This window comes from Panulirus ornatus, chromosome 20 (genome assembly GCF_036320965.1).
Source record: "Panulirus ornatus isolate Po-2019 chromosome 20, ASM3632096v1, whole genome shotgun sequence".
In the NCBI taxonomy this organism is placed as follows: domain Eukaryota; kingdom Metazoa; phylum Arthropoda; class Malacostraca; order Decapoda; family Palinuridae; genus Panulirus; species Panulirus ornatus.
Genome location: NC_092243.1, coordinates 74,020,829 through 74,048,138, shown reverse-complemented (window position 1 = coordinate 74,048,138; position 27,310 = coordinate 74,020,829). Strand labels below are relative to the sequence as shown.

General features: G+C 40.8%; 1 protein-coding gene across 26 annotated transcripts in view; it reads left to right on the top strand.

Moving 5' to 3' along the window:
• Window positions 1–7,239: 7,239 nt before the first annotated feature.
• The window catches only part of LOC139756140 (uncharacterized), a 280,133-nt gene continuing 260,062 nt past the window's right edge, over window positions 7,240–27,310 (top strand). For 23 of the 26 annotated variants that reach the window (XR_011714269.1, XR_011714268.1, XR_011714267.1 and 20 more), the window contains exon 1: window positions 7,240–7,389. The gene's annotated coding sequence lies outside the window, so the exon portion shown is untranslated. Of the gene's footprint in view, window positions 7,390–7,444; window positions 7,663–27,310 lie in introns of those variants that run through there. The other 3 variants (XM_071675274.1, XM_071675254.1, XM_071675273.1) reach the window with 3 other exon arrangements.

The window sequence follows — 27,310 nt, the reverse complement described above, 5'->3', positions numbered from 1 at the left end:
TCTCAATCAATACCCTCCCATACAATTTCCAGATATACTCAAGAAACTTATGCCTCTGTAGTTTGAACACTCACCTTTATCCCCTTTGCCTTTGTATATCGGCACTATACATACATTCTGCCAATGCTCAGGTACTTCACCATGATCCATACATACAAGGAATATCCTTACCAACAGCAAAGTCACCCCCTTTCGTAATAAATTCAAGTGCATTACCTTCCAAATTTGCTGTCTTGCCAGATTTCATCCTCCAAAAGGCTTTCACCTCCTTCTCTCTTCACCAAACCACTCTCCCTGACTCTCTCACTTTGCACATCACCCTGACCAAAACACCCTACATCTGCCACTCCATCATCATATACATTCAACAAACCTTCAAAATACTCACTTCATCACAACCTGTTATCACTTCCCCCCTTTCCCCCTTTAACGATGTTCCCATTTGTTCTCTCGTCTTAGACACGTTATTTACCTCCTTCCAAAACATCCCACCACTCGCTACCCTTTCTAATCTGCCCACCTCCCACCTTTCTTATGCCACATGCATCTCTTGCACATGCAATCACTGCTTCCCTAAATACATCCCATTCCTCACCCACTCCCCTCATGTCGTTTGCTCTCACCTTTTGCCATTCTACACTCAATCTCTCCTGGTACTTACTCACACACCTCTTTTCCAAGCTCACTTACTCTCACCACTCTTTTCTCCCAACATTCTCTCTTCATTTTTGAAAACCTCTCTAAATCCTCACCTTTGCCTCTGCAAGATAGTGATCAGACATCCCACCAGCTTATCTCAGCTCATTAACATCCAATAGTCTCTCTCTTTTACATGCCTATCAATTAACACATAATCTAATAATGCCCTGTGACCGTCTCTCCTACTCACATACATATACTTGTGTATATCTCTTTTTAAACCAGGTATTCCCAATCACCAATCTTTTTACAGCACACAAATCCAGAAGCACCTCACCATTTCCATTCACACCACTGAATACCCCATGTACAACAATTGTACTCTCAACTGCCACATTACTCATCTTCACATTTTAAATCACCCATCACTAATACCCGATCTCATGTACCAAAACTGCTGACACAATCACTCAGCTGCTCTCAAAACACTTGCATCTCAAGAATCCATCTCTCTCCATCCACTTTCAGTTTTACCCACATCAATCTAGAATTTACTTCCTTACACTCTTATCTTACACTCCCACAACTGCTTCAGGAGTAGTGCTCCTCCTTTCTTAGCTCTTGTTGTCTCATCATCCCCTGACTTTACTCCCAAGACTTTTCCAAAACATCCTTCCCCTCTACCCATGAGCTTTTTTTAACTTTGTTTCTTTCCTCAAGCATACTTCCAATCTCTTCTTTCTTCTCATCTTTGTTACATACACTTACTTTCAGACACATCAATCTGAGCCATTGAGGAAGTTGAGCTAGAATATCTTTTCAATATACTTCTAGGAGAAATAGAAACATGCTTGAAACAAGTACAGAAACATTTAAAAAGACTCCACATGCGGTGAGTTCATGCTAGCCCTACCATTATGGCAAATCTTGAAGGTAATCACCAGTTGTAAGCTTTTCTCACTCCCCCTCTCCCTTACTTTTCATTATTCTTAGGAGGGGATTTACATTAAGGTAGGTACTAGACTGATATCACTGCAATATAAAGTGATCATTTTGTTTTGAACCTCAGGCAATTACCAGTGTAAGAATGACTGTCTACAGGTAAAGCTTCCAAGTTTCTTTTGTTCTCTTCTATTGACAAGTAGCTCCTACAGCTTGGTCCTGGGAGAATGGGAGTCTAGTTCATGGAAACTGTTTTCTTAGAGAGGTAGGGAATTAGGAGAACTTGTGAATGAAGATCATCACTCGTCACAGCAGGCAGGTAGGCCCACTGATATATGGCAAGCCCCAGACCTTGACCAGTACAGCACCCTAAGTACTGGGGAATACAAACCACCTCTAAATGCTTGAATAATCTGGATAAACCCTTGCAGGGCCAAAGTTCTTTTGAAGAAGGGGTTTATAGGGAAGTGTTTTCCTGGGCACCTATTGCTGAGGCTTCTGTACTTTTTTGGTGTTTTTCAGTGCCTAATCAAGATCTCCCTCTTTTTCCATGGGACTTGTTAGGGACTCTAGGCAGGAACCAAAGCAAAGAGTGGTTCAGGCCCATCTAGTTTTACTGGAAACAAGTTAACTTTTCAATCCTGGTTCGACCATAGGGTTTAGTCTGTCTTGACCTGCTACCTTGTGAGATACCTCCTAGTGTGGGTAAATAGAGTTTCTTGCATACCTTTAAGGATCTTGCTGAGGTAAGATATCTCAGTTCCAAGAGTCATTCTTGGAGATTTAAGAAGAAAAAATAGAGATAAGGCCGTACTTGTTACTGGAATGTTTCTTTGCCACAGTTGACATACTGACATATATTAGTAAACTTTCAGAGATGGTTGGCACTTACAAAAATAGCACAAGCCCTCTCCATCTTTCTGCCAAGATGTAGGTGGATTTGGTAGCCAGCAGCAGGCACAACATTTAGGTGCAGTAATAGGATATTGACTTCAAGTAGTCATATGGCAGATCACTCCATATTCTCAATCCATCAATTGGGGACACATGAATGAATCGACTTTTCTTCATTACCTTGCCTTAAATAACTCTACTACAGGTACACAAGGGTATTAATAAGGAAATGTTGTATCATTTAATTTCTCTCAGTTCAGGTTATTTATCATGTGTCAGTCATGTCTTATGAGAATTAATATGAATAAAAGTATTGTAATTAAGTTTGGGAGACAGACAGGATGGTGGAGGTGTAACTTTGAGAGTAGTGTAATAGGTACCAGGAAGTAGATTTGGCATAGATGGAACAATGGGAGCTGAAGTAAGCCATAGGGTGGGTTCTGAGTATACTGAAGAGTGTGTGGAAAGAGAAGTTACAGTCTTGAGGGCAGAGATGGGTGTGTTTGATTGTACAGCAGTTCCAATGGTGATTTATGGGTGCAAGCAAGATCAAAAAGTACTGAAGATCGTGGATGTACTGGATATGAAATGCTTGAGAACAATATGCGGTATAGGGAAGATTGATCAATTAAGAAATGGTAGGGCAAGAGAGAGGTGTGGTAGTTTGAGGAGTATAAATGCGAGTCAAAGGTGTGCTGAAATGGGCTGCACATATGAAGAGGATGAGCAGACGCAGATGGAAGTTAAGGGAACAAGAATGGAAAGACCGTATTGAAAAACGAAAGAAGAGAGTGAAAGATGTTTTGAGTTATCAAAGTCTGATCATGCAAGGGTATGGGTGATATGCATGGGATATAGTCACTTGGAGTAACGTGGTATACAGGGGGCTATATGCTGCCAATGGGCTGAACTAGGAAATAGGAAGCAGTCTAATGAAAGACATTAAGGTCTTTGGGTCTTGGCTGCAGATAGTGGTTTCAGTGCATTAAACATAATAGCTTAAGAATGGTTATAAGCAAAAGAAGGCCATTCTGATTCTGTTCCCTGATGCTACTTTGCTGAAGAGATGGGTGTGCAATTAGTTCCATGATACATGACTGAATGGAAGAAGATGAAGCTATTTCTTTGCTTGATCTTAGCCATGAAAAACAGCTAATATTTTGGGAGCATCGGCGTGAGTGTGTCACCAGCTTTGGTGCATGCGACAGGGTTAATAGTGATGGGTGATTTAAATGCGAAGGTGAGTAATGTGGCAGTTGAAGGAATAATTGGTGTACATGGGTTGTTCAGTGTTGTGAATGGAAGTGGTGAAGAGCTTGTGGATTTGTATGCTGAAAAAAGACTTGTGATTGGGAATACCTGGTTTAAAAAGAGACATACATAAGTATACATAAGTGAGTAGGAAAGAAGGTAAAAGGGCATTATTGGATTAAGAGTTAATTGAGAGGCATGTAAAAGAGAGACTTTTGGATGTTAATGTGCTGGGAGGGGCAGCAAGAGGGATGTCTGACTACTGTCCTGTGAAGGTGAAGATTTGTAGAGGTTTTCAAAAAAGAAGAGAGAATGTTGGGGAAAAGAGAGTGGTGAGATTAAGTGAGCTTGGAAAGGAGATTTGTGTGAGGAATTACCTGGAGAGATTGAGTGTAGAATGGCAAAAGATGAGAGCAAATGACATGAGGGGAGTGGGTAAGGAATGGGAAGTATTCAGGGAAGCAGTGATGGCATTGGAAAAGTGGGAAGTGGGCAGATTAGAAAAGGTAAAGAGTAGTGGGAAGAAGAAGTAAAGTTGTTAGTGAAAGGGAAAAGAGAAGTATTTGGACAATACTTGCTAGGAAGGAGTGCAAATGATTGGGAGATGTATAAAGGAAAGCAGCAGGAGGTTAAGAGAAAGGTGCAAGGGTCGAAAAATAGGGCAAGTGAGAATTGGAGTGAGAAAGTATTATCAAACTTTAGGGAGAATAAAAAGATGTTCTGGAAGGAAGTAAATAATGTGAAAAAGACAAAGAGAACAAATGGGAACATCGGTGAAAGGGGCAACAGGGTACATAATAACATGTAGTGAGGAAGTGAAAAGGAGATGGAGTAAGTATTTTGAAGGTTTGTTGAAAGTGTTTCATGATAGAGTGGCAGATGTAGGCCATTTTGGTTGGGGTGGTGTGCAAAGTGAGAGGGTCAGGGAGAATGGTTTGGTTAAGAGAGAGGAGGTAGTGAAAGCTTTGTGGGAGATGAAAAATCCAGCAAGGTGGCAGGTTTGGATGGTATTGGAGTGGAATTTGTTAAAAAAGGGGGTGACTGTTGTTGATTGGTTGGTAAGGATATTCATAGTATGTATGGATCATGGTGAAGTGCCTGAGGTTTGGTAGAATGCATGGATGGTGCCATTGTACAAAGGCAAAGGGGATAAAGGTGAGTGTTCAAACTACAGAGGCATAAGTTTGTTGAGTATCCCGGGGAAACTGTATTGATTGATTGAGTGAAGGCATGTACAGAGCATCAGACTGGGGAAGAGCATTGTGGTTTCAGAAGTGGTAGAGGATGTGTGGATCAGGCATTTGCTTTGAAAAATATGTGTGGGAAGTACTTAGACAAACAGATGGATTTGTATGTAGCAGTTATGGATCTGGAGAAGGCATATGATACGGTTGATAGAGATGCTTTGTGGAAGGTCTTAAGAGTGTATGGCATGTGACATAAGCTGCTAGAAGCAGTGAAAAGTTTTTACCAATGATGTAAAGGATGTGTACGAGTAGAAAGGAGAGTGATTGGTTCCTAGTGAAGGGTGTGGCAGGGATGTGTGATGTCCCTATGGTTGTTTAATTTGTTTATGGATGGAGTGGTTAGGGAGGTAAATGCAAGAGTTTTGGAGAGAGGGGTGAGTATGCAGTCTGTTGGGGATGGAAGGGCCTGGGAAGTCAGTTGTTGTTTGCCGATGATACATCTCTGGTGGTTGATTCAAGTGAGAAACTGCAGAAGTTGGTGACTGAGTTTGGAAAAGTGTTTGAAAGGAGAGTGTTGAGAGTAAGTGTGAATAAGAGCAAGGTTATTAGGTTCAGTAGGGTTGAGGGTCAAATGAATTGGGATGCAAGTTTGAAAGGAGAAAAGTTGGAGGAAGTGAAGTGTTCTAGATATCTGAGAGTGGACTTACCAGCGAATGGAACCATGGAAGTGGAAGTGAGTCACAGGGTGGGGGAGGGGGCTAAGGTTCTGGGAGCAATGAAGAATGTGTGGAAGGAGAGCATGTTATCTTAGAGAGCAAAAATGGGTATGTATGAAAGAATAGTAGTTCCATCAATGTTATATGGCTGTGAGGCATGGGCTATAGATATGGTTGTATGGAAGGGGGTGGATGTGTTGGAAATGGAATGTTTGAGGATAATATTTGGTGTGAAGTGGTTTTATCGAGCAAGTAATGAAAAGGTATGGGAGATGTGAGGAAATAAAAAGTGTGGTTGAGAGAGCAGAAGAGGGTATGTTGAATGGTTTGAACGTATGGAGAGAATGAGTAAGGAAAGATACAAAGAGGACATACATGCAAGAGGTGGAGGGAACAAAAAGAAGAGGGAGACTAAATTGGAGATGGAAGGTTGGAGTGAAAAAGATTTTGAGCGATCGGGGCCTGAACATACAGGAGAATGAGAGGTGCGCAAAGAAGAGTGAATTGGAACAATGTGGGATACCAGGGTCGACGTGTGCAAGGACTGAACCAGGGCATGTGACACATTTGGGGTAAACCATGAAAAGGCCTGTGGGGTCTGTGGTTTCGATGCTTTACACATGACAGCTAGAGACTGTTTTCCTGGCGCTACCTCACTGAACCTGGGGATAGCGATGCTGTTTCCTGTGGGGCAGGGTAGCGCCGAAAATGGATGAAGGAAAGCAATATACTCATTCCTGTGAGTCCAGGGGAAAAATGAAACACAATAAGTTCCCAAGAGCACTTTCGTGTAATAATCACATCATCAGGGGAGTCACAAGAGAAATATAAGTCAGTTGATATGCATCGAAGAGACGAAGCTAGGACGCCATTTGGTAAACATGCACTTGGGAACTTATCGTGTTTCATTTTCCCCGTGGACTCATAAGAATATATATATTATCCCTGGGGATAGGGGAGAAAGAATACTTCCCACGTATTCCCTGCGTGTCGTAGAAGGCGACTAAAAGGGAAGGGAGCAGGTGGCTGGAAATCCTCCCCTCTCGCTTTTTTTTCTTTAATTTTCCAAAAGAAGGAACAGAGAAGGGGGCCAGGTGAGGATATTCCCTCAAAGGCCCAGTCCTCTGTTAACGCTACCTCGCTAACGCGGGAAATGGCGAAGTATGAAAGAATATATATTTATTTATCAATAACATGAATAATCACCCAGCTTTCTTATAGCCTCATGAAAATTAGATATCACGAAATTACTCGAGGAAATGTGAAGGGAATATTTTTTAGAAATTCGTAATGACGCGTGACATTAGTTGATAGTAGGAAAGAAATTCGTAACATGAAAAAGAATGATGATCAGATGATATGGTTGGACTTTACTGTACTTTAAAACTTAATACTATCAGGGATGAATAGCTACAAAATCAAAACCCTCGATGACATTATAAACAAAACTTTACACAAGTTTTTACCTGACAGGTTAACTTAATATAGACTAGTGTTGTGCATGAAAACCAGCTGACTGGAAGCCTATTACAGGAAGCTTCACAGAGATTCGTAAATTTCTTTGAATGATTAAACCCTTTGAATGTGTTTCTTTTGATGTTACTTTGTTTTATCCTCAGTTTCGATTCTTTATTTTTCTTCAACTCAGTTTGTTTATCTTGTGTAGTGTCGTGTCGCAGTTTGTGTTCCCAATTTGTTTTAAAACTGGTTATTGTAGTTGGCAGATTATAATTGATATCACAAGACCTATTACGACAGAGGTAAGTACTGTATTGTTATTTACCAGGTGGTCCTCCATCTTGCTGTGTCTGGGTCTGGCAGCAGAATGAATATATGTATATATATATACGCGTACGAAGCTCTTGTCTTGGGCTCTGGGCTTATCCCTTGCCAAATGATATTGCACAAAACTTTGTTTACTCTTTGGAATATGGTGCGTTGAATAGTCCTCCAGCAAGGATAAAGATAATAGGAAACCAGAGTGAACAAAACTACCTTATCTGTCTAAATGAAACCTGCAGTTGGTTTTCAAGGTATGTATGATAATGGCTATTCGTAGGTTCAGGTCCATCTACTCAAAATCAGATTCTTGAAGTAGAGACATGTAATTCTGACGGTTATCATGGTAAACAGAGAACCTTGAGCAAAATCAGTTTAAATATTAGTTTAATGACAAGGGTTAGCTTAGTTGGAGCTGATTTTAATTTTGATATTCATTGAATATAAGTTATTTACTTTATTTGTTGTACTTGCTTTATCGATTTTTTGCTGGATAATTGTAGAATGGTATGAGTTTATTAAGGAATGGCGAAATAAAAAAAAATGCCTGATTAACAAAGTAGTTCATGAGAAACTTATAGAATCCCATACCTAACATGATAGAGTAAGGTAAGTAAATGTGCATAGAAAAAGTAAGACGTGACGAAGCAAACGTCTATATGAAGTGTATTTTGCTGGAAGTAGAAGAGAAGCACTTTTAGGAGTTTTACAGTTATGTTAAAACATAGAGAGTCATTACCTAGTCAGTAGGTCCATTGATTATGGAAAACTGTGACTTGGTTCAAGTCAACGAAGCTATGTCAGAAATATTAAATGACTTTTTTAGCATCTGTATTTACGACTGGAGACACAACCCATGTCCCAAATCTGGTTTTATTGATAAGAGAGTGGAATATTGTTCAACAAACTGACAAAAGTCAGACATACTTTCAACAATAAACAATGAAAATGATTAAAATGGCAGGCCCTGATGTTTTATCTGTGAACAGTAAAAGAGGTGAAAAATTAGATAGTGAAGCCTTTGCCTCTCCTTTTCAGTAAGGCACTTGCTCTGGGAAAAGTTCCTGATGAGTGGAAGTTTACCAATGTATCTCTAATTTTCAAAGAAAGTAAGAGTTCACTACCCAGAAGTTATTGTCCTATTAGCGTACTGTCTGTTGTTGGAAAAATTATGGACCCCATCATTCGAGATAGAACTGTAAACCATTTTGTGACCTTTCACTCAATAAACAATTCTCAGCATGGTTTTTGACGAAATCAATCATTTCTGGCAAATTTGCTTGATTTATTTTATGATACAATCAACATTTATGATGATAGTAAAGCAATTGGTGTTATCAGTTAGACTTTCAAAATGCTTTTGATAAGTTTCTGCATCAAAGATTACCAGCAAAAATTATGTCAAATAGCATAGATGGAATTGTTAGCTAGTGGATAGGAATTTGGTTTACTAGCTCTAAACGAAGAGTAGTGATTAATGGTCAGGCCTCAGAATGGTTAAACATAACAAGTTGATGGTCACGTCCATGGTTGTTTAATTTGTTTATGGATGGGGTTGTTAGGGAGGTAAATGCAAGAGTTTTGGAAAGAGGGGCAAGTATGAAGTCTGTTGGGGATGAGAGAGCTTGGGAAGTGAGTCAGTTGTTGTTCGCTGATGATACAGCGCTGGTGGCTGATTCATGTGAGAAACTGCAGAAACTGGTGACTGAGTTTGGTAAAGTGTGTGGAAGAAGAAAGTTAAGAGTGAATGTGAATAAGAGCAAGGTTATTAGGTACAGTAGGGTTGAGGGTCAAGTCAATTGGGAGGTGAGTTTGAATGGAGAAAAACTGGAGGAAGTGAAGTGTTTTAGATATCTGGGAGTGGATCTGGCAGCGGATGGAACCATGGAAGCGGAAGTGGATCATAGGGTGGGGGAGGGGGCGAAAATTCTGGGGGCCTTGAAGAATGTGTGGAAGTCGAGAACATTATCTCGGAAAGCAAAAATGGGTATGTTTGAAGGAATAGTGGTTCCAACAATGTTGTATGGTTGCGAGGCGTGGGCTATGGATAGAGTTGTGCGCAGGAGGATGGATGTGCTGGAAATGAGATGTTTGAGGACAATGTGTGGTGTGAGGTGGTTTGATCGAGTGAGTAACGTAAGGGTAAGAGAGATGTGTGGAAATAAAAAGAGCGTGGTTGAGAGAGCAGAAGAGGGTGTTTTGAAGTGGTTTGGGCACATGGAGAGGATGAGTGAGGAAAGATTGACCAAGAGGATATATGTGTCGGAGGTGGAGGGAACAAGGAGAAGAGGGAGACCAAATTGGAGGTGGAAAGATGGAGTGAAAAAGATTTTGTGTGATCGGGGCCTGAACATGCAGGAGGGTGAAAGGAGGGCAAGGAATAGAGTGAATTGGAGCGATGTGGTATACCAGGGTTGACGTGCTGTCAGTGGATTGAATCAAGGCATGTGAAGCGTCTGGGGTAAACCATGGAAAGCTCTGTAGATATGTATATTTGCGTGTGTGGACGTATGTATATACATGTGTATGGGGGGGGTTGGGCCATTTCTTTCGTCTGTTTCCTTGCGCTACCTCGCAAACGCGGGAGACAGCGACAAAGTATAATAAAAAAAAAAAATAAGTTGATGAGTTTAGGGACTGGTTTTCTCTCTCTCATATATGTATTTATGATATTGATAATGGGCTGCATTGCAAAAAATCAAAATTCAGTGATGAAATGAAACTGGGAAGCAAACATGCAAATTGATTTGTTAAACATCTACAGCTTCAGTCTGACGTGGACAAAATGATGAACTTGGCTCATAAGTGGCAAATTGATTTTAATATCAATAAGTCAAAAGTTTAACAAGTTGGTAGTAAAAATGAAAAGGCAAGCTACTGTATGAATTCTGTGAAACTGCAAAAGGTAAATGAGAAAAAAGACGGGTTTAATAATCTTTGGTGACCTAAAACCAAGTAAAGCAGTGCACAGAAGTAGTGAAAAGAGCAAACAAAATTCTTGTTTTCATGGGTAAAGTCTGAATTTAAGGCCTGGAAAATCTTTTCTCTATACAGTTAATTAGTTCATCCACATCTTGAATATTATGTTCAGTTTTGGTTACCCTCCCTAAAAAAACATAGAATGGATAGAGTACTATATACTCGTTGACAAAAGATTTACCTCAAATGAGGTGAAGTATTTTTTCTTCAACAGGATTGCTGACATATAGAATGATTTGCTTAGTAAAGTGGTTGAAAGTAGTACTATAGATATGTTTAAGAATAGACTTGATAAATATTTTGCTTCAAGTCCCATGTTTTTATTGTCATTATAGTCAAAATGACAATTTGCAGTTTACTTTATTTGAAAAATCTAAATGTCTTGTAACTTTTACCACACTGTTCTGGGGTTTATATCTTCCACAATCTCAAACAGCCTTGAAAGAACCCTTTGGTCTGTTGCTGTTTTGATTCCTGTGTATTTATCTTTGTATTTTAATGACACAATCATCATTGGTCTGGCAGTATGATGTTGCATTGCCAGCACTGTGTGAGAAGTGCATGTCCGCATAGCATGGATACAGTGTAGTATAGTCACAGAGCCTTACAGTATGTTTTGCAGCAGTATACTGTATATTACATATTTTTTGGCTTTTGCATCATGGGTGTGCTCAAACGTATGATTGAGGTGAATGAACAACTAAGATTAAGTGTGCCTGTGGACTTATTGAATTTACTTTGTGGACTTCATAATAGTGCAGAAATCAAGGGGAGTGCCAAGAGTGTAACATTAATCATTTCATCTAAGACCTCACATTCCCAACATTCGATTATGGTGAGAATGATGTGAATGCTGTGCATTTGGATCAAACACCAAACTTATGAAAATGTTCCTGCAGCATGCTTGTGATACATGTGATATAGGCAAAGGCCTAGAGTATATATGATGACTTGGCAGTTGAAGAAGGAGCTGGCTGGTTCACAAATTGTAGAAAATGCTACATGACCAAAACATTGAAATAACTGAAGCTGCTTCTGCTGATGTCGTTGCTGACAAAAATATCCTGGGAGCCCTCAGTATCATTATTGAGGAAGGCTGTAATTCTCCTAAAGATATTTTTAATGTGGGCAACACCGGATTATTATGGAAGAAAATGTCTTCAAAAATGATTATTTTCCTTGAATGGAACATTGCATTAGGATTCAAAGTTTGTTATTTTGTTTTTATTAATAGAATTCATTGTACAGTTTGTATATTATTGTGTTCTGTATTTTCTGGTATGTACTTACATTATGTGATGGAAGTGATACATGAGATAATTTTCAAGAGCATAACTCGTGTAAATTGAGGGGTTCCAGTATATGCTACATTTTTATGCAGATACACTAGATTTACTCTTCCAGATGTTTCTGGAGAGAGGCAGAGTGCCAAGGGAATGGAGAAGGGTAAATGTCATACCTAGATATAAGGAAGGTGACCAGGAACAGACTCTGAAATACAGACCAGTCTCACTAACAAGTGTAGTGTATAAGTTTCTGGAAAAGAAAGCAAGTGGGTGATTTTCTTTGGAGGAGAATTGGGATGCATCATGGTTTTAGGGAAAGGTCATGTATTGCTGACCACTTAGAGTTGTGCAAGAGAACTATTTAGAGTTCTACGCAATAATAAGCTTAATTATGGTTAGAGTTGTGCAAGAGAACTATTTAGAGTTCTACGCAATAATAAGCTCAGTTATGGACAAAAAGGAAGAAAGGCTGGATGTACTGTCTGTATCTGGACAGCCAGGAAGCATTTGATGCTATACTACATGGTAGGGATACAAAGGAATTCAAACAACAACAAACCACCAGGTCCCTTTAAGGCTTTGTGGTAGAGGTAGAGGTATGAAACTTATAGTTCATTGTGGAAAGGGTAGAAAGGAGTTGATTAAGACGTTGGATCACCAGGAAGGAATAAGGGGGAAACTGCTTCGATGGGTAGAAGATTATCTTAGTGGGAGGGAATAAAGGATGAACGTTAGAGGAGCCTTTTCCAGATATGTTTAAATGAACAGCAGGGTACCACAGGATTTGGTTCTGGGACCATTACTTTTCTTGATCTATGTTAATGACTTGCCTGAAGGTATGGAAGCCTACCTGAATGTGTTTGCAGATGATGCAAAGATCATTAGGGAAGTGAAAAGCAAGGAGAATTGCATCAGCTTACTAGAGTTACAAGGGGACCTAGACAGACTCCAAAGTTGGTCTGAAACATATTTAATGAAATTCAGCCTAAGCAAATGTAAAGTAATGTGGATGGGACACAGTGAAAAACAGCTTCAATATGATAATTAATGAGCAAGAAATGTGCATCAGGAATGTGAGTGGTAGGACTTGGGAATCAACATCTTCCCTAACCTATCATCAGAGTCCTATATTTGGAGAATAATTACGGAGACAAAGTGTCTGGCAACAAATGTCATGATAGCCACCAGTTATATGGATAAGGGAATATTTATCAGGCTATTCATATTCTATGTGAGGCCAAAATTAAAATGTTTCTCATTTTTGTTCTCTGCCTTTAAAGAAGCACAAGGAGCTAATAGACGTCCAGAGAAGGGCAATAAAGATGGTACCAGAATTAAGAGGCCTTAAATTTGCCCACTTTGGAAGAAAGAAGAGTGAAAGGTGACCTATCACAACCTTTAAGTTTTTATAAGAGGTGGATGATGTGGACAGCGAACAGTTCTTTGATAGATGTAGGAGTTGAGCAACCAGAGGATATAACTTGAAATTGTCAAAAAACTTGTTGGAAAGGATGTAAAGAAATATTTTTATAGTGTAAGAGGGGTTGATGAATGGAACTCAATGACTGAGGACATGATTAATGCAGACAGCATACATAGATTTAACAGACTGTATGATAATGTTCGAGATGGTTCTACATTTACTTACCCTACAGTACAAATAACTGAATGATTACATACATACAAATATATATACATACAATGGGTTAGTGATTGATTTGGTGGATTGGGTGCAGTGCTGTTGCAAAGAATTGTGTGTCAGCATGTTGTGGTGGAATGGTATCAGAAGAGTTTTGGTTTTGTTGCATAGATGTTGAGTGCTTGTAGGTATGATAGTTTGGATTTGTTTTTCAAACAGTATATAGTTTTCTACATATAGCTGGCTGCCTAGCCAGTGTCTTTTACCTTCTTATTCCCCAGGGAATTGTTCTTTCTCTAACCCTCTTCAGTCTTTTCTTATATAGCCTTTTGTCATCTTCTGCAGACTACACCACAGTATGAAAATGCTTTCATGTGTAGATGACTTCATAGGCATATCACAGCACCCTATTGCTACTAAGTAACAACAAGCTTAAAACATTACATCACACATTTAGAACACTGGCTCTTTCAGAAATGAAAGCTGTATCTCAAAGAAATACACTGTCATGCACTTAACACCTAGCAGACATGAATCTTACCTCTCCCCTCCTGTCAGAAAAAATGACAGGATTTTATTGCAGTGGAATTTATTAAAAAAAATGGGGGGGTGTGTTGTTGACTGGTTGGTAAGGTTATTTAATGTATGTATGATTCATGGTGAGGCACCTGGGGATTGACGGAATGCTTGCATAGTGCCATTGTACAAAGGCAAAGGTGATGAAGGTGAGCGCTCAAATTACAGAGGTATAAGTTTGTTGAGTATTCCTGGGAAATTATATGGGAGGGTATTGATTGAGGGGGTGAAGGCATGTACAGAGCATTAGATTGGGGAAGAGCAGTGTGGTTTCAGAAGTGGTAGTGGATGTGTGGATCAGGTGTTTGCTTTGAAGAATGTATGTGAGAAATACTTAGAAAAGCAAATGGATTTGTGTGTAGCATTTATGGATCTGGAGAAGGCATATGAAAGAGTTGATGGAGATGCTCTGTGGAAGGTATTAAGAATATGTGGTGTGGGATGCAAGTTGTTAGAAGCAGTGAAAAGTTTTTATCGAGGGTGTAAGGCATGTGTACGAGTAGGAAGAGAGGAAAGTGATTGGTTCTCAGTGAATGTCGGTTTGCAGCAGGGGTGTGTGATGTCTCCAAGGTTGTTTAATTTGTTTATGGATGGGGTTGTTAGGGAGGTGAATGCAAGAGTTTTGGAAAGAGGGGCAAGTGTGCAGTCTGTTGTGGATGAGAGAGCTTGGGAAGTCAGTTGTTGTTTGCTGATGATACAGTGCTGATGACTGATTAGGGTGAGAAACTGCAGAAGCTGGTGACTGAGTTTGGTAAAGTGTGTGAAAGAAGAAAGCTGAGAGTAAATGTGAATAAGAACAAGGTTATGACGTTCAGTAGGATTGAGGGATTAGTAAATTGGGAGGTAAGTTTGAATGGAGAATAACTGGAGGAAGTGAAGTGTTTTAGATACCTGGGAGTGGGTTTGGCAGCGGATGGAACCATGGAAGCAGAAGTTAGTCATAGGGTGGGGGAGGGGGCAAAAGTTCTGGAAGCGTTGAAAAATGTGTAGAAGACGAGAACGTTATCTCGGGAAGCAAAAATGGGTATGTTTGAAGGAATAGTGGTTCCGACACTGTTATATGGTTGCGAGGCATGGGCTATAGATAAAGTTGTGCGGAGGATGGTGAATGTGCTGGAAATGAGATGTTTGAGGACAATATGTGGTGTGAGGTGGTTTGATCAAGTAAGTAATGAAAGGGTAAGAGAGATGTGTGGTAATAAAAAGAGTGTGGTTGAGAGAGCAGAAGAGGGTGTTTTGAAATGATTTGGTCACATGGAGAGAATGAGCAAGAAAAGATTGACAAAAGGTTGTCAGAGGTGGAGGGAATGAGAAGATTTTGGTGATCGGGGCCTGAACATGCAGGAGGGTGAAAGATGTGCAAGGAATGGATTGGAATGATGTGGTATACCGGGGTCGACGTGCTGTCAATGGATTGAACCAGGGCATGTGAAGCGTCTGGGGTAAACCACGGAAAGTTTTGTGTTTCCTGGATGTGGAAAGGGGGCTGTGGTTTCGGTGCATTATACATGACAGCTAGAGACTGAATGTGAATGAATGTGGCCTTTGTTGTCTTTTCCTAGTGCTACCTCTTGCACTTGCGGTGGGAGGTGGTTGTCATTTTATGTATGGAGGGGTAGCGACGGGAATGAATAAGGGGAGACTATGAATTATGTACATGTGTATATATGTATATGTCTGTGTGATATATATTTATACATTGAGGTGTATACGTATGTATATGTGCATGTGTGGATGTGTATGTATATACATGTGTATGTGGGTGGGTTGGGCCATTCTTTCTTGTATTTCCTTGCGCTACCTCGCTATTGCGGGAGACAGCGACAAAGTATAGTAGAATAGTGTGTTTCTGTGTGTGTGTGTGTGTGTGTGTGTGTGTGTGTGCTATTTCATGTGGTGGGGTGGCCATGGGAATGGATGAAAGCAGCATGTATGAATATGAACATGTATGTATATGCATATGTCTGTGTATACGTTGAAATGTATAGTTATGTATATTCATGTGGATGTGGGCGGGTTGGGCTATTCTTTCGTCTGTTTCCTTGCGCAGGAGACAGCAACAAAGTATAGTAAAAAATTACATATAAAATGTTTATTGTTTATATTTTATATTTTTTATACCTAATCGCTGTTTCCTACATTGGTGAGGTAGTGCCAGGAAACAGACGAAGAATGGCCCATCCACTCATATACACATATAAATACATATACATATACAGACATGGTTGCCTTCCTCCTTTCCTGTCGCTACCCCGCCACTCAGGAAATAGCATCACTACCCCTGCTTCAGTGAGGTAGTGCCAGGAAAACAAGCAAAAAAGGCCACATTCTTTCACACTCAGTCTATAGCTGTCATGTGTAATGCACCGAAACCACAGCTCCCTATCCATATCCAGGCCCCACAGACCTTTCCATGTTCTACCCCAGATGTTTCACATGCCTGAGCCTCAGGTCAGGTACCCATTTTATTGACCAATTTGTAGGGGAGGATGAACAGCTGGGTTGATTGTGGACTAACTACTGCAACCAGGATTGAACCTGTGCTGTTTGGCCCTGCTCCAAAGAGCATATCCACTTAATACTGGTACTTTGAATAACTATAATTCAGAAATGGATATGGTAACTATTGTGAATTGTTGAAAACCTAACATCATTCATGATTCTGAGCTAGGTAACAGAGTGTTAGTACAGAATTATGTCAAGGAATGGAGCGTTAACACTAGTACCTTGCTTAGGTAAGAGAATCAGTTAGATACATATAACTAGTGTAGGAATCATCTGTAAATGATGATACAGAGTTATGGTTGTATTTGCTAAAGTATTACCATTTTGTCTGTGTGCTTTTAGACACGTTATATTTATATTTATAATACAAGCTTGTAAGTGTTTTGTTTGTTCTGTAGTATTAATACAGTTTTATCCCAGAACAGCAAAAAAGTTTTTAGATACAATTTATCTTAAGGGTTGAAATGAGTCCACAGGAAAGGGCCAGGAAGGAAAGGCATACGCCAATACTCCAGTGCTTAATTTAGATCTCATTGGGGGGAGGGGACCCAAATTTCAGTGTTTTCACATGTTGGCTCATCGTTTCAGTGTTGTAAGAATGTTTTTAACAGCCAAAGGTCATTAGGTCCGTCCCTCATTGTGTATCGTTGCATAAAACTTTCATAAACAAGGAATTACATCTGAAAAACGTTTCTTCTACTTTTGTGGCCAGGTCGGCACTTGCTCGGATGACATAATTTCCACGAGTTTGTTATCATTTCGAGATGTTTACTTTGTATCAGTAAAAATGAGGGCGAAGTGGAACTGTTTATATTTGGAGTGTAGGGTGTTGGTGTTGGGTGATGAGTGTGGCGGATACCTGGCAAAGATAACACATTACCGAGGGTACATATTTGTCTTGTGTTTCTAGGTTAACGGTACATTCTCAGCGTTTGAAAATGAACAATATTCCTTCCTCTGTTTATTTAATTTTCTCTTCAAATGTGCAGAAGCATCGTTATGTCTTACGATTTTTTTTTTTTGTTACAGACTGTGCCTTGACTGTTCTGTGTGTGACTGTTTTCCTTCATTGCTTTTTTTTTTTTTTTTACTTTTGTTATTAATATTTTTCAAGTAGTTTTTAAAATCCTTTTTCATTTCTCTTCGCTTTTGTTTGTCTTTTTTCTTCGCCAGTTTCTTCGCCTACCCTTCTCATACCGCCGTCTCTTTTCGCCTTCCTTATTTTGCCTCATTCTGTTTCATACAACTTGAGCATTGCCTTCATTGTTCTGCTTCATCTCACTCTTTCTTTATACTTCATCCTGTAGCTTTCTTTAACATATCTACCTCTTAATTATCTTTTCATCACTTTGTTGCTCTGCTTCTGCCATAGTGTACTTTACCATCTCTCTCTTGTTATTTGTCGATGCATTTAAAATGATGACATAGGAAGTTGAAACCTTCGTGTTTAGTGATAAGGGAGGTTGGTGGTAGCTGGGTTGCTGTGGGAGTGGTATGAGCTGGGCAAAGGCACGGGGCATAGCGGCAACTGATGGGTGTCTTTGTAGGGACGCGGTGTGCCTCGCCGTCAGGAGCCGAGGGGGTCGTCGCTTTCCACTGGAGAAAAAATGAACTAATCAGTTTTTCTGAGCTAGGCTTCCGCATACCACGCGCTCCTTTGGAGGGGGCGTCTCAACCCCCCTTTTATGGGGTGGTTTGTGGGGGAAGAAGAGTTTAAACAAGGAAGGTGAAGTGGAGGAACAGAAGATAGTTGAAGAATGTAAATATGTGCAATGAAGATTTATTGACATGTGTGGGTGGTGTGTTGAATATGCTGCCCTCACGCCTCCTTGCCTCCCACACCCACAGCTAGGAAGTGCGGTTTCCCGTACTTACCAGTGGTGCAGCCTCCCGCACCTGCCACATTTGCCTCTTTTACACCCGCGGCACCTCACTTCCTCACACCCACCACAGATTCCACTCGTTCACCCCCGCTACCATGCCCCACTGTAAAACCGCTGCAGATGGCTCCTTTACACATACACATTCCACCTGTTGCCTTAATGCTACCAGTGATGCATCTCTCTCTCTCTCTCTCTCTCTCTCTCTCTCTCTCTCTCTCTCTCTCTCTCTCTCTCTCTATCTTCCTCACCTCAGACACCGTTGTCTTACGCTAACTGCAGTGCCGCCTCACTCTTCACTCGCCACAAGTGCTGTCCTTTTGATCACCGTGGGTGCCACCTCCACACACGCTCACTATTGGTGCCCTCCCCCACCTTCCTTGTACGCCGCAGATGATCTAACCCACCCCATCAGCCATAGTCTCACCCACCCATATATGCCGCCCCCCCCCCTCACCCATCACAGATGTAGACCCTTCATTCCACTGTCTATCACCCACCCGCTGCCCACACACCCCAATGTGCACACTATGTCGACGTTGGAGGGTCGTCTGTATCTCTCAGCTCAGGTTGGGACTAAGTTGTACCGTTGCTTCCTTGATAAGTTGGGCTATTTGAGGGGGCGGCCAGCAAGCTCATGTACCCACCGCAGGCTGGCTGGTCAGGTACAGTAGTAGGTAGGTATTGTCTAGGATGGTAATGAGTTTCTTCGCTGGTTGGTTCATAATGCTTGCATTTAATTTCGTACTTGCATTTCGGCATTGCTTTCTCTTTAGCTTATTTTGATTTCAAAGATCTTATTTTACAGAGACTTTTATGGCTATCGTCCAATTTGGAGTTTATTTTCAATTGATTGCCTTTTGGGAACCAGGCCTTCTAGGTATGTTCTGTGGTATATGATGAAACATTTCCCGTCAGCGCCTGGAGTAATAGTTTCAGCTATTTCGGTCGTTTGCAGTAATTGGATTTGTTAATTTATTGGTGTATGAATGTTTTGTCGCCATTTTTTGATATAGTAACACAAACCACAGCTTGAAATTACAAATATAGTGAACCAAAATCTTATGCGTTTTGCACCTTTTAAATAGTTTGTTTGATAATAGATTCCGGGAGATAATGCTTGAGTATTCATTTCTGGATACAAGACTGCGGAAATGAAATGGAAGAGAGGTGGCGAGTATTAAGATTAGAGGTTCATTGATTTTTATTGACGAAAACGATATCAAATGATTTGTTTCAAAGAGAAGAATACTTGTAGACGTGGGCGCATGGCAGCAATTGCAAGTGTTCCACTATAGGCCTCGCATACTATGTACCGTGAGTATGAGTTCTTCAACATCCTGTACCTTTTATATACCGTACACAGGAGTACCTTTGGGTGTACCTTGTGTCTGATGAGTGCCACAGCATTCTGTACCCACATATACCATACACAGGTGTACCCCTGTGTGCGTTTTGTATCCTGTGAGTGCTATCCTATACTTTACCATCATGTACCTTACCGTTACGTTGTGTAATGTAAGCTTAACGTTTCATATCATACCTTGGCCAAAATATTATGTGTTTGCCGTGTGGAGCCGACAGGGAACAGATAGAAAATATGAGGTTGTGAATATGTATATAATATGCACAAAGTATAAGAGCCTTATATAGTTGAGGACTGGTTGAGCGCCCGACTTCTTTGATGCCATTTTCACCCCGTAGTCAACTTGGCTCTCATTATTTACTTATGTTGAGCCCAATCTGGCGTTGGCATGGCACCCCGCTCGTGTGACGTCACAACCAGCTGGTTTGGCGACACGTTCTGCGTCCGTTTTCATGGAACGTCGGAGATGATGTGCCACCTGCCGGACTAGGTGGGGGCAGGGATGCAGCTGGTGCAAAGGATGATGGAGGGGATTCAGCTGGTGTAGGGGATGAGGGAAGGGGTGCAGTTGGTTGATGGTGAGGGGGTGCCGTTTGGGCAACGGCTGAAGGAGGGGACGTGCAGCAGCAGACTGCGCTTAGGTGCAGATGGTGTAGGGGATGGAGGAAGGAGATGACGGGTGTTGATGGTGATAGGAGAGGACAGGCGGACAAAGTGATGGCTGATCAAGGTAACACAGTAGATGCATAGAGAAGGACTTGAATGAATTGGAGGGGATACAGGAAAGGAATGGGGGATAAATGAAGGCGGAAAACCAGGCCAATTCCAAACTATGTCGGTACGATACATTGGGACTGTCCCTTGGGAAGTCTGGTAGAGATAATGAGGGAGAGAGGGGAGCAGTTTAGACCAACCAGCACTCCCTCGTACACCCTCCACCCCCCAAAACAACTAACATGTGTTCCTCATGAATTTTGTTTTAGTACTTAAATTCTCCGTATATATGAATACATTCAGCTGGATGAAAGAATAACTCGCTACCAGTATATCAAGAGTACTGTTACATCGAGACAATTTTTAAGTATAATTAATGGTGTAGCACAAGGCTAAGTCAGTCCCTGGACCAATTCTTTATAACTTCTAACACTTGTTTTATTAGTTTTAAGTGCTGGTCTAAATTTGCCGACAATACATAGATAAACTGGAGGATAATTAGGATAATCCCTTGCCAATAGCTCCGGGCATGTACTTCCTAAATTTGCACGATATAGTCCTAATCCACTTAGTCGAGAAACCTACTAACGATGAAAATATTTTAGATCTTACCACAAATAAGGAACTCGTTGCTTGAGTTTGAAGTTGGAGAAAATTGTGGTACGAGTGTTCACCGACAAATTACTTTTAACGTTGCTTTCAACATTGCATGTAATAATGTTGGTTGACTTGACAGATGCGAAAAAATACCTGATTTTAAACATGCGAATTGTAGTGATCTTCACATTGATCATATTTTGGGATGATACTGTCATTGCAGAGAACATGAACGTACCTTGAAAAAGCTTCTGTACAACCTTTAAAGCAGCAGAGTAACATTGACCCACAGTATCCGACATCATATTATAGAGTATTAGACGTTATTTAAAGTATTGGATACCATATTGCACAGTAGCAGACACCGTGTTGTAAATATCAGATACCATATTATGGAGTATCAGATATCGTATGGTAAAGTATCAGTCACCACAGACCATATTGTAAAGTATCAGACAGCATATTGTAGGGTATCAGACATCATATGATAAAGTATCGGATACCATTTTGTAAAGTTTGCACACCGTAATTATCGTACACTTTAGAGTACCAAACACCTTATTGTAAATTACTATTCGCCATAAAGTAGATTTTCGCACGCAGTAGAGAACCAAACCCAATATTGTAAAGTGCCACACACCTCGCTGTAAAGTACCACACGCCATATTGTAAAGTATCAGACACAATGTAAAGTACTGTACCCCATAAAGGCCCCACACCACGGAAAATACCACACGCCGTATTATGAATTATAACGCGTCTTGAATGGTGGGTGTGGAGCAGTTCTGGTCTTCGTTTAGTGTGAAGGACCAAGATAGGCTTGAGAGAGTCGGTATGGCAACGCGCCTCACAGGAGCAATAAGACAAAAGCCAAGTTAGGAATGGTTTAACTTTTTTTTCGTTTTTTTCTCTTTTTTTTGGGGGGGGGGGGGGTATTAACAGCATAAGTTTTGACGTGAATTATGTGCGTCATGTTGAAGGCCAGACCAATTTTTTTTTTTTTTTTTTTGGGGGGGGGATATTAGCGTGACTTTTTACCTGATTTATGTGTGTCATGTTGAAGGCCAGGCCTTCTTAATCCAATATCGTACACGGTGTGCTCTGAGTAAAGGCTTGGGAAATTATTTATTTGCAAAAAGGCAATATTTGGGATGTGTGTGACGTATAAGTAAGTAGTAGAGGGTGTTTACAACAGTAATATAATCGTAGTGTATGGAATATGTTGGGTCAGATTGCTTTCATGGGATGTCTCATGTGTTACTCATGCTTATGACATGTGCGATTCAGCAGTACTGGAATTGTTAAACGAAAGGAAAATTTATGTATCGTTAGGTATCTTTTCTTCCAGTGATTAAATGCTGTATATTTTCTCTTTTTTTTAAACGTATTGTAAGACCATTGTTGTTTAAGATAAGTACTCCAGTGTATGAATGGTAGGATGGACTCGGTGTAGATCGTCTCTGTATCACATACATTTGTTTCTTCAGCATACTTTTGGCTGTTTGTGTCTGATGGGGCGGAGACCTAAGTGCGTCGTACGTTGTTTTTGCCCCTTGACCGTAATCTTCTCTCATCTGTACTGTGAGGTGGAGGAATGTGTTGTCCTTAGCAGCAGCAGGCACAGCCCGGAAGGCTGACAGTATACAGCACCAAATGGTGGGGAGATGGTTCGCTTAATTACTTTAGTGAACTGGGCAAGACGCAACAGATGCTCAATAGTTTTGAATGTAAAGAATTATACAAATATGTAGATGGACACAGAGTAAGTTTACTGAAGTGGGCTGTGACATGTCTTCATTACGTAGATGCACGTGGTGCACCCATATATATGGATGGTAGCGTAATATGAGGCAAGTTACTGGTTTGGGCTGAGAGCCCCATGGAACCCGTAAGTAGACAAACTTGTGTAGCATCTCGGAATGGGGGAAGTTGTAACCTCCTTAGAGTTAACAATGTAAAAACTAGACTTATACTCATATTTCGTGTTAGGTGACACTCTGTATCTACAGTTGAATTTTAGAACAACTAAATGATAAACATGGGGATAACCATATCATTTACACTATCTTGGAAACCTCGCATGCTACATTAAATCAATCTCCTTCCTTAAAGTTGAGGAGGTTGTATTGATGCTGGAATTATTGTCTTTTGAACTGCTGTTCCATATCAACCGGACTCGTATTCACTTAAATGATCCTTACTAAGAGCATATCTGGGGGATTTCTCCTCTTTCTCAGCCAGAATGGAAGCAGAAGCTTACTCCAAACTATCCTTCTTTCACATTTCTTCAAACATCCTCTCTATTTGCGATGAAGTTGCCCCTCTCTTTCTTCTCTTGGTATTATTTCCGTCACTGCTACCGTGAGGTATATACCTGTGTCCCAGATGCTGAGACCAGCAGCTCGAGGATTGACCGTTATGATACCCGTTTTCTTCGAAGAGCAAAGCTGTGAAACTTCCAAGCTCGATGTTGATTTCTAAAGTTGATTTCTCGAACACTGATTTTCCTTGCATCCGAAGTGGCTGCGATAGGGGCTTGTACGGAACACAGAACTGGGTATCCACCTCTGTGGACAAAAATGAGATATATGAGGCAAGCAAGCGATTCAGGTGGGCTGAGAGCCAGTGTATTCAGTGCAGAGATCAACACGCTGGTATGTGTGTGTGTGTGTGTGTGTGTATGTATGTGTGTGTGTTGGTGTTTTCAGCGTAGAGGATGTCTCTCATTATCCCCACACCCGCTCATGTTGCCGTTCCTCGCCGGTGTGAGCCGACTGAATTACTTGGTGTGGTAATGGGGGTTGTGTATCGGGTGTAGTGAGGTGCATGGGTTAGTCGTGTAGTGTGCGTGGAGCTTGGCCTGTTATGAATCAGGTGGGCAGCTCAGCTGATCCTATCTTCGCCTCTCGTCCCGCCCGGGACGTTGTCTCCTCTGCCCACACACGCTCCTTAATATCTTATTTACCTGATACCTTTCCTTCAGAGCCATTAAGGCTCCACAATATTTGAAGTTTGATTCAGTGGAGTTATACTAGACTGTATATTCCCAATTAATACAATTTCTTTACTTTCGAAATTACGTAAATAGCTTTGGTAGTACGCAATTTTTTTTTTTCAGGAAGTTGGTGAATATATTACTGTATCAGCTGTGGAACAATGGCAAATGGGTTTAGAGAGAATATATGTATATATATATATATATATATATATATATATATATATATATATATATATATATATATATATATATATATATGAATTTCACCCTACCTTTTTATAGCTTTTTTGTCACCTATCATTATACCATGTCAGATGTAACCCATTCTTTCTGCAGTAGACAGGACGTGAGACCACAATAGAATGACACTCGAATGCCTTGCGTCATTACGTCACGAGGTTATTCTCTCCGTAGAGACGTAACACCTGCACGTATTTACGACGCAGCAGTGTGTGTGTGTGTGTGTGTGTGTGTGTGTGTGTTGGTTTGGGTTATGCTGTACCGGAATGAGAAGGTGAGTAATATCCATTTTGGACCTATGTTGGTGTTTTCTTGGGCCTGTAGGAGGTCGCATGTTGGAAGATGGCTCAAACAGTGTAGGCAAAAAATTATTTTTTTTTTTTATTTGAAAATGGGAAGTTTTCAGCACACGCTTCATCTTTTGATTCTTAAATCATAACAGATACAAAGTTAAGATGAACCTCTAATCATTGTATATCGTAAAATTTATAAACCAGTCTACATCGGAAAATTTAAACCTGGTTTTCTCATGTCACGACTGCTGTGATAACCTAGTTTATTTCAGGAAGTAGAAAGGCTAGACACATCACTGTAGTTTGCATAACTAAAACTGGAGATCAGATAAACTCTAGCTGTGCAATGAAACTTAGAATTTTATTACACATTTTACATTTCAAACTACACAATGCCTAAGACTGCCTCGTTTATCACTGGCTTTTAGAATCGATGACTTACGACTCCTGAGGTTATAATGTCGAATACATCACGTAATAAAACAATGTTGACATGTTTTCCTCTCAGTCATCTTTGCTTTTATGATAATCCATCCTTAGTTTAAGTTTATGCCAACATACAACTTTAAGTGAGCATTGATGGACGATTTCTTTGTATCTAGTTTGCACTGAGACCCTTCTTTCATGTCCATTTTTTTTTTTTTTTTTATGTTAGCTGAGACGACACGAGCTGGTGACGCCCCAAATCGAGACCACTTCATTATATATTCCCTAGTCTAAACTTGGTACCCATTTCATCAGCCAACCGCTAAGGGTTGACTGTTGGGTCGTCTGCCACAACCAGGGTTCGAGCCCATGCGCTCGACCAGGCCTGGTCGGCCCGGGAATACATCATAGGAACGTGAACTGCTACATCGTCGAGGTGCTCCTTTGATATTTATTTTAAACTGATACCTTGGTATATTTCTATTTCCTTTAGGAGTATTGAGACCCTGCTGCTTTCATTTTCATTTTATACTGAAACCCTCCTTACATTTTCATAGTGAAAACCCTGCTTTTTTTCCCCTTTTGGACATCAAAATAGACACCACCGCACGGTTGAAACTCGGAAAAAATGGTCCAAGCACCAGTTTTTTTTTCCTTTTAAACAGTAAAGTGAAAGAATTCTCACGCGAAACTTGGAACAAGAACGATTCACTAGGTGAGTGGAAGGCAGGTCGAACTGCGTATAATGCAGTCCCATTTTATCACAAGTTCCCTAAGGCATCATACTATAGCTCCTCTTGTAGAAGGAAAGAAAGTTCCCCGGCTGTCGTAGACTCCCTTTGGAAGGACTTAGACACCGGCCTGGCCTTACAGAAACAGCAGGAGCAGCAGCGGTGGTGCCTGGACTTGTTCTGGCAACACTTAAGGCGGAGAAACTGGACCAGATCAGCCTAGTCCTTACGTAAACACGGGGTTGAATCCTCCTAAGACGGTTTAACGCAACAGCAGGACGGGTCTGGGGGGCCAAATCTCTCCATCCGTCCATGTGATATTATCGGGTAAAGATTTGTTGTTGTTGTTGGTCTGCGGTATTTGTTGCTGGTTGGCTTGGAAGACTATATTCTCCTCGTATAAGCCTCATTTCTAGCGATTCTTTTTTTTTTTTCAGCGTGTTTTCATTTTCGTAATAGCTCTTCCATGCTGAGTCTCTGACCTCTCGCCAACCTTATCTTTCTATGATCGTGCTCCTGTCGTCTTCATTCCACTCTCTCTCTCTCTCTCTCTCTCTCTCTCTCTCTCTCTCTCTCTCTCTCTCTCTCTCTCTCTCTCTCTCTCTCTCTCTCTCTCCTTAGCTTTATGCTCTTCTACATACTTTTCGTCGTTCAGTTCAGTCGCTACATTTTTATGTCTTTTCCTCCCCCCCCCCCTCCACCCATCTCCTCATTCTGTTCGTGAGCTGCCTCTACCCATTATGAATCAATGCCCAGAGCACATTAGGTCACCATTAACGTCATACAAAATGTTCTTGCTGATTCGTTTTCACTGCTTCCTTAAATGGATGTGTTGCATACCTTTCATTATTTCTGAAGCTTGTCATTAGAGAGAAGGGTTTAGGTCTAGGATAATATGTGGATCAAATATGGAGTCTTGATTATTTTATGGGCATGAATTACCTCCTGCGTGAACTCCTTAGGAAACAACAGACGACTCAGACAGAATAATAGAAGCTAAACTTTAGCAAAAAGATGTACTCTTATATAACTTAGAGAAACTTTAGAAGCTACTACTACGACTACTTCTAATGATAATAATGATAATGATGATAATCATTAGTTGTTGTTATTATTATTTCTAAACCTGCATGTTAGACGGGGATTTCAAAATATCATGAAACCTGAAACTTGATGCTTGTTGCTGACCGTGGGTCAACGAGTTACACAGTTTGGTAAGTTTATGCTTTTTTTTCTTTCTTTTTTTCTTTGCCTCGCAGAACACTGTTCACTAATATAGACAGCCATTAGTAGTGTGGGGATGGTAAGAAACATGGAATATTGACCTGAGGTGCCTCATGCCGAGTCTTGCTGTAATGTTGCCAAAAGTACATGCAGGACATGTTTTGTCGTCCGGATGTATGGGACATGTAAATTGCTTGAGCACAACGGCACGACCCTTGAGAACGACGGTGTGACCCTGGAACACTATGGTAACGACCCTTGAGCACGATGGTATGACCCTTGAGCACAACGGCATGGCCCTTGAGCACGACGGTGTGACTTGAGCACGATGGTGTGACGACCCTTGAGCACAGTGACACGACCCTTGGATTTGATGGGTTGGCCTTAGACGGCATTCTCAATGATGTCCATAGATCATGCTGTCGCACAAGGATTGTATTTTAAGTCG